General features: G+C 51.9%; 1 long non-coding RNA gene across 2 annotated transcripts; it reads left to right on the top strand.

The window, feature by feature from the left end:
* Positions 1-2,098: 2,098 nt before the first annotated feature.
* On the top strand, positions 2,099-5,823 carry LOC124233204 (uncharacterized). 2 transcript variants are annotated; one of them, XR_006887000.1, is made up of 4 exons: positions 2,099-2,234; positions 2,767-2,950; positions 4,609-4,666; positions 4,912-5,823. It is a non-coding gene; the product is annotated as an uncharacterized LOC124233204 (long non-coding RNA). The 2 variants fall into 2 exon arrangements; XR_006886998.1 differs by lacking the exon at positions 2,767-2,950.
* The last annotated feature ends 97 nt before the right edge of the window (positions 5,824-5,920 follow it).

Here is a 5,920-nt window from a genome sequence, read left to right as displayed (position 1 = left end):
GATGCTGATGTGTTACTACTGGTGACATTGACCTTGATCACTGGGTAGGTGGTGTCTACTGGGTGTCTCCACATAAAATTACTGTTTTCTTTGTAGATAATTAATATAGTGGGATAATATATTGTAGATAATTAATAATCAGTGTATTTAAGACTATGCAAACTGCATTTCCCTTCAAGCTTTCCCCTATGAATTCCGTGTCCCCTGGTGGATCCTGTCCACAGCATGTCCACTGCAGAGTCTGCCCGAGGGTGGTTTCATTTTCCTCTCTCCGTCCACGTTGATTCGCTGGAATTCTGCAGTCGGGAGGAGCTGTCCCTCACCCTCCACTTGTTTATTTAACCATTGTCTTGCTTAGATCAGGAAGGACATACAGATACTCACTTTATTCTCTGGCCCACAATCCAGCGCTTTCCACGTTGTTGCTGAAACAGCTCCAGAGTTTGCTGTTCGGAGCTCCTCCGGGTTGCCTCCTGCGCTCTTTCACAGCCTTTCTCTGGTTTTGTTTGTGATTTTGAGCACTGCCTTACGTTCTAGCGCACAAGACGGTCCAGGCCCACCTTGGGCATCTCCTTCCCTGGGCCTGAACTGGCCATTTCTCCAGAGGACCCTGGTTCCTTCACTGGAGGACGGTCTGAGGAGCCCGGATCTGGGTGCAGATGTGCTCCTTGCTGCGGGCATTGTGGCTGCTGGGCCCTCTCCACAGAGATGGGAAATGCATGCACGCATACTACTCCACACACACAGACATCTGTTGGTCCCTGTGTTTCTGGATACAGACTAAAAGCTGCGAGTTCATGCTGACCCCTGAGACTCCCATATGACTCTGTGGGGCTCGTGCAAGGCCTCCCCTTCCTACTCCTGACGTCGTTCTGCAACAGAGAGAATCCAGCTCTTTTTTACAAAGATTGACATATTTGTTCAGTCCCCAACGGCAGGTAAAAGAGGTTCAGAATTTCTAGAGCATCGCCCTGAGGAAACCCCATTGCTAACTACAACATGCACCGGCAGCTCCTTGGTCTCCAGCCCACATCCCCTCCCGCTGCCGTCTCCACGGCGACAGTGGTGCCCTTCCCCCCTCTGCCTCCCCGCGTGCAGGCCAGGTCGTGACGTTGGATTTATCTCTTAGGTGTGGATTCCATCTCAAATTTTCCCCAGTCCTGAGAGGTTTAAGTTTCTTGTTTGTTTTCGGGTATGTGAAGCATTACTTTGGTTCCAGCTGGTGAATTTCTATAAAAAGAGAGACCCAGAGACGTCTGCCCCCTCCCACCCTGGTAGGCAACCACTCTCTTCACCTGTGGTTTCTCCTTCCTGTACTGCATTTTCACAAGTGAGCGCACACACATGTGTTTTCTCCTATCACTTTCCTTCTCAGATTAAAGGCTGTGCACTCAGATGAGCTTTTGTGCTTTGCTTTCTCACTTGAGACGTGGCCTGGGAACCATGCATCAGTTTATAGCCATCTGCCCCATTCTTTTTCCCAGCTGCTTAGTACTCTACTGTGTGCACCAACCACGATTTATTCAACCATCTTTTACGAGCAGACATTTAGTTTCTTCTAATGTTTTGCAAGTACAAAAGCGTTGCAATGGACACGTGTACAGAGTTCATTGACCTTCCCGCCTTCCAAGGACGCTGGGCCTGGTCCCTACACGAAGGAACGTGTCTGGTTTCGGGGCCAAAGACGGCCACTTCGGCCTTGACTCTAAGGCACAAGTTACAAAGAATATGTCCTGCATCATGTTCCTTGTCTGGGCTGGCCACCCCGACGGGCACCTGACTGGAGTGTAGAAACATCCCATTCATGGGAACAAGAAGAAATAACTCAAAATATCCAAATGTCTACAACCTTGAGTCAGAACCTAGAGAAACCTTAGGATAAAAGGGAGTCACAGACATAGAACAGTTGGGAGTCTCGCTGAGGAGAGGACGCTTTGCCTCAGACCCAGACAATCAGTGCTCCTGGCTGCCGTACAAACTATGGGGAGTTCCCCGGCTGATTGTGGTGCAGATGTTGTAAGTGCCGATTTGTTGTTCCCCTTTATCCCTGCTCCTTGTTCTGTTTCCCTTTAGCGATAAACTTTGATTGCTTAAACAACCAAGTAGCCTTGGCGGTACCTGTCATTCCTTGCCCTTTGCGGCTGCAGACAACACGCCCTTGTGCAATGTGTACTTCCACATTGTCGGAGACGTATGGTGAGGCAGATTCCTAAAATGGGATTGCTTGGTGTAAGGTGAGTGCACGTGTATTTTTGCTAGGTAGGAGCAAATTTCCTCCAGAATTGTACCGTTTGCATCCCCCAGAGATGCAGGAGTGGGCTGGCTTCCCAGCAGCTTCACCAACAGAGTGTGTCACATTTTAAAATTTTTGCCAGTTTGACAGGTGAGAAGTGAAATCTCAGTCAATTTAATTTGTATTTTTCTAATGAGTGAGTTTAATATTTTTTCCATATATTTGAGGGTCACTTTTTTTTAATGTAGATTGTCTGTTCATGTCTTTTCTCCATTTTTCTTGCTCAGCTTTTGGTCCTTTGTCCTTCAAGGTTTCAGATTTCTTGACCTACGAGGGATATTAGCCCTCTGTCTGTGGTGTGTGTTCCGAATATGTTCTCCTGGTTTCTCAGTGATCTTTTTCCTTTGTTTACAGTGTTTTTTGTCATGCAGATTTAAACAACTGTTTACGTAGTCAAATTAATTCACCTTTCTTTTGCTGCATCTGCATTTTCAGTCTTAGAAAGCCTTTCTTTGGTGCCTGTATGGTTTCAGATCTGCATACAGATCCCAGCCTGTTTCTCTACAAGTCCACCGTGACTGCGCTGGGCTCCGTCGGCATTCGGGCGGCCCTGGACTTCCTGTTCCATTCCTGGGCCGTGTCTGTTCTGGCCCCACACACGGAGTTAACGTGGAGGGCGTGCCCAGGACTGAAACTTGGCTGTTACTCCTGCTCAGGGTTTGCGTCTTTAACTGTGTGAATAGGGCTTTTTAGAGCTGAGGGTCCATCTGGTGTGATGCTTCAGTGCCCACACTCTGTTCCTCAACTGTGTGTTTTTCTTTAAAGTCTCCCTGTGCTCCAGGTACAGGGGAGCTGCTCCGTTTCCTGGGGCTCCCTGACATGAGGGCGTTGGAGTGAGGGTGCAGGGCAGGCCTCCTCGGCGCCAAAGCGAGCGAGGGGCCCAGGCAGAGGCGTCCGGGTCCTGCCTGGCATCCATCCTCTCCACCTGGGGTTCTGGCTGAGGCAGCAGGGCTGTGAGCTGTGTTACCATCTGAACCATCAGGGGGTTTCCATCTCTGTCTCTCCTTTCTCCCTTGGATGCCCCCAGTCTCCACTCCTGGGGAGCCCTGGGCTTTCTTCTGGAAGATCTCTGAGAAGTGGGGACATGCATTTTCTAAGTTTTGTGGGTGTGGGCCTGGTGATGTGAACATCACAGTCATCCTAGTGACTCTCCGGCTTTTTTAAAGGAGAGAGACTCTGGGTGTTGTTGGTCCAACCCTGGAGACAGGGAGAGGAGGGCGGAGGCACAGAAGACCCTGAGAAAGATTCAAAACCAAACAATCTTTTTGGATCCTTAAAGCAAAACCTCAAACTGTGGGTTTCATGTCAAACTTACTGCCAGGAAGCAGCAAAACACAGAGGCTGGCTCCCAGTACGTGCCTGGGCGGGTCTGCGGGTGGGATGGTCCACCTTCCCGCCTGGGATCCACCCGCTGCCGCAGGGGGAGCAGGAGCCGGGAAATCACGTGGCTGCTAATGGGAAGCAGAGCCAGGGACTTTGTTTTCATGACTACGGTCTGTTTTTCCCCGTGTTTGGGATTGTTTTCCTTCCTAGGACTTGAACATTTTTTGACTTGAACTTAGGAATTTCAGTTCAATTTCTCTGAGGCTTAGCTTACTGAGGGAAAGGATTAATTACCGTCCTGTGATGTTTTCCTGGAATACCGGATATTGGGAAAGGGATGGTGTTCAGATCTGGGCATTTTGAATGCTGCTGTCACAGCCTCAGGGCCTCTCTACGCTGCTGTTGGATCTGAAAGTGTAACTTCTGTTACCCTGAACTGGGGAAAGTGCTGAGGGAAGATCTGGGCTGGAAAACAGGACGGAAGCCAACTGGGGCCCAGAATACAACGTGGGCTTGTCCATGTCAGGGTGTTAAGGAAGCAAAAGCTGCCCCCACTCCCACCCCCAAGCTCCCGCCTGGCAGCCCCGGGAGGACACCCCCAGGGCTGATTTTGTGGGGGAGGTGTCCAGGAGAGGAAAACTGTCCCCTACCCATCTTGAGTTCTTGTGGCAGGACTAATAATAAAATTAACATATGTCGAACTAACAGGAGAAATACCAATTTAATACATATGCACGGGAGATCATTAAAATAATGCTCAGAGAGTGACCGAAAAGCAGGCAGCTTTTGTATCTTTTTATGTAAAGAAAGAATAAATTTGTGAGGATTTGACAGGACAAAAAAACTTAGGTTTGGGTGCTTAATTAGTAAAGAATTTAATCTGAGTTTGGTTTGGGGTAGTAAATTAGTAAAAACAGGAACAATGCTTGTTTATGTAGACTTAGCCCTGAATTGCCTCACTCTCTGACAAAGTTGTCTCTCTTGGCTTCCAGGTGCAGGGAAGGGAAAGAGCAGTGTAGAGGTGTCCTTCTTGCACTGGCTGCTTTTCAGGTAACTTGAACCCAAAGTAATCAATATGCCACTGAGGCAGGTCTTGGGCCCTGGGCCCCAGCACAGGCCTGGCCCCGTCCTGATGGATGGCGCTCCCGAGCCAGGGTCAGCTTGCTTGGCCACTGGCTTAGCATCAGGTCAAGTTCATCAGGACAAAGGCTGGGCCTGGGGGAAGGAGTGGCTGTTGGGGACTGCAGCAAACACCTCTGGAGGAAGGGCCCTGAGCTATGCTTTGGACAATGTAGGGGGTTCTTCCGTGAAGCACTGAAGGGTCTGAGATTTCACCTACTTTGCAAGCTGAGAAGTGAGCCTGCCGCAGTTTCAGAAGACAAGCCCAGGGTCCGGGACAGACAGTGGACACCTCACAGCAGGAGCAGTAAGGACACATCACCCAGGGGCTCTGCCAGGGCCAGCCCACACCTGCCTGCATGGTTCATGGAGAGGAGGGCTGGGGGGAGGGGACCAGGCACTTCTGTGCTGAGCATGACCTTTGCCCCAGGGAAACACTATGGTAATTAAACTGGACAGGAGACAAACTTGCTCTCTGCTCCAGGGGGTGACACTGTTTCCATCTTCTAAGGCGGTTCACGAGGAAAACGTCCTCAAAAGAACAGTCGGGAAACAAGGGGCGAGCCGCAGGCAGCGTCCCCCAGCTCTTCCCTCCAGCTGGCCCCTGGTCTACGGGGTGCGGGTCCCCGAACTCTCACCCCGCAAGCAGGGTGCCGCCGCCTCTGCCCGCCAGGCAGGCTCACGGGGTAGAAGTCTTCAGGGCAAGGTGGAGGGAGCTGCCTTCCAACTGAGGGGGCTGGGGGCAGCCTCGCCAGGGCTCAGAGCGCAAGGGTAATGTCGGGGGCCACCTGTGCCCGCTTTTCTGAGCCGGGCTCTCTGTCCCAGCAGAGGTCACGGGTCACAGGCCGAGGACACATTCCCTATCTCTGCCTCCCCTTCTTTCTCAGCAGGGTCTCAGCGCAGAGTAGGGGGGGCACCCCCAAAGCAGCCCCCGGATGACCAAACCAACCGGCTGGGTGCCTTGCGCTCATGCTCTGATTCTGTCACGCAAATCTCCGCTGACCTTTTAGGGCCCGTGGGCCCCGAGCCAGCGCCCCGCCCACTTCCGGCCGCAGCCCGGGCCTCCGGGAGGCCCCCCCCCAACTCACCTCGCACACGCTGGCCCACTTCCGGCCGCAGCCCGGGCCTCGGCGCCCCACCCCCCCAACTCACCTCGCACACCAGGGCAGGAGCCCACGCATAACT

Source organism: Equus quagga, unplaced genomic scaffold (genome assembly GCF_021613505.1).
Source record: "Equus quagga isolate Etosha38 unplaced genomic scaffold, UCLA_HA_Equagga_1.0 160577_RagTag, whole genome shotgun sequence".
Classification (NCBI taxonomy): Eukaryota; Metazoa; Chordata; class Mammalia; order Perissodactyla; family Equidae; genus Equus; species Equus quagga.
Note: the sequence above shows the minus strand (reverse complement) of the source record. Positions and strands in the feature narration are given on the sequence as shown.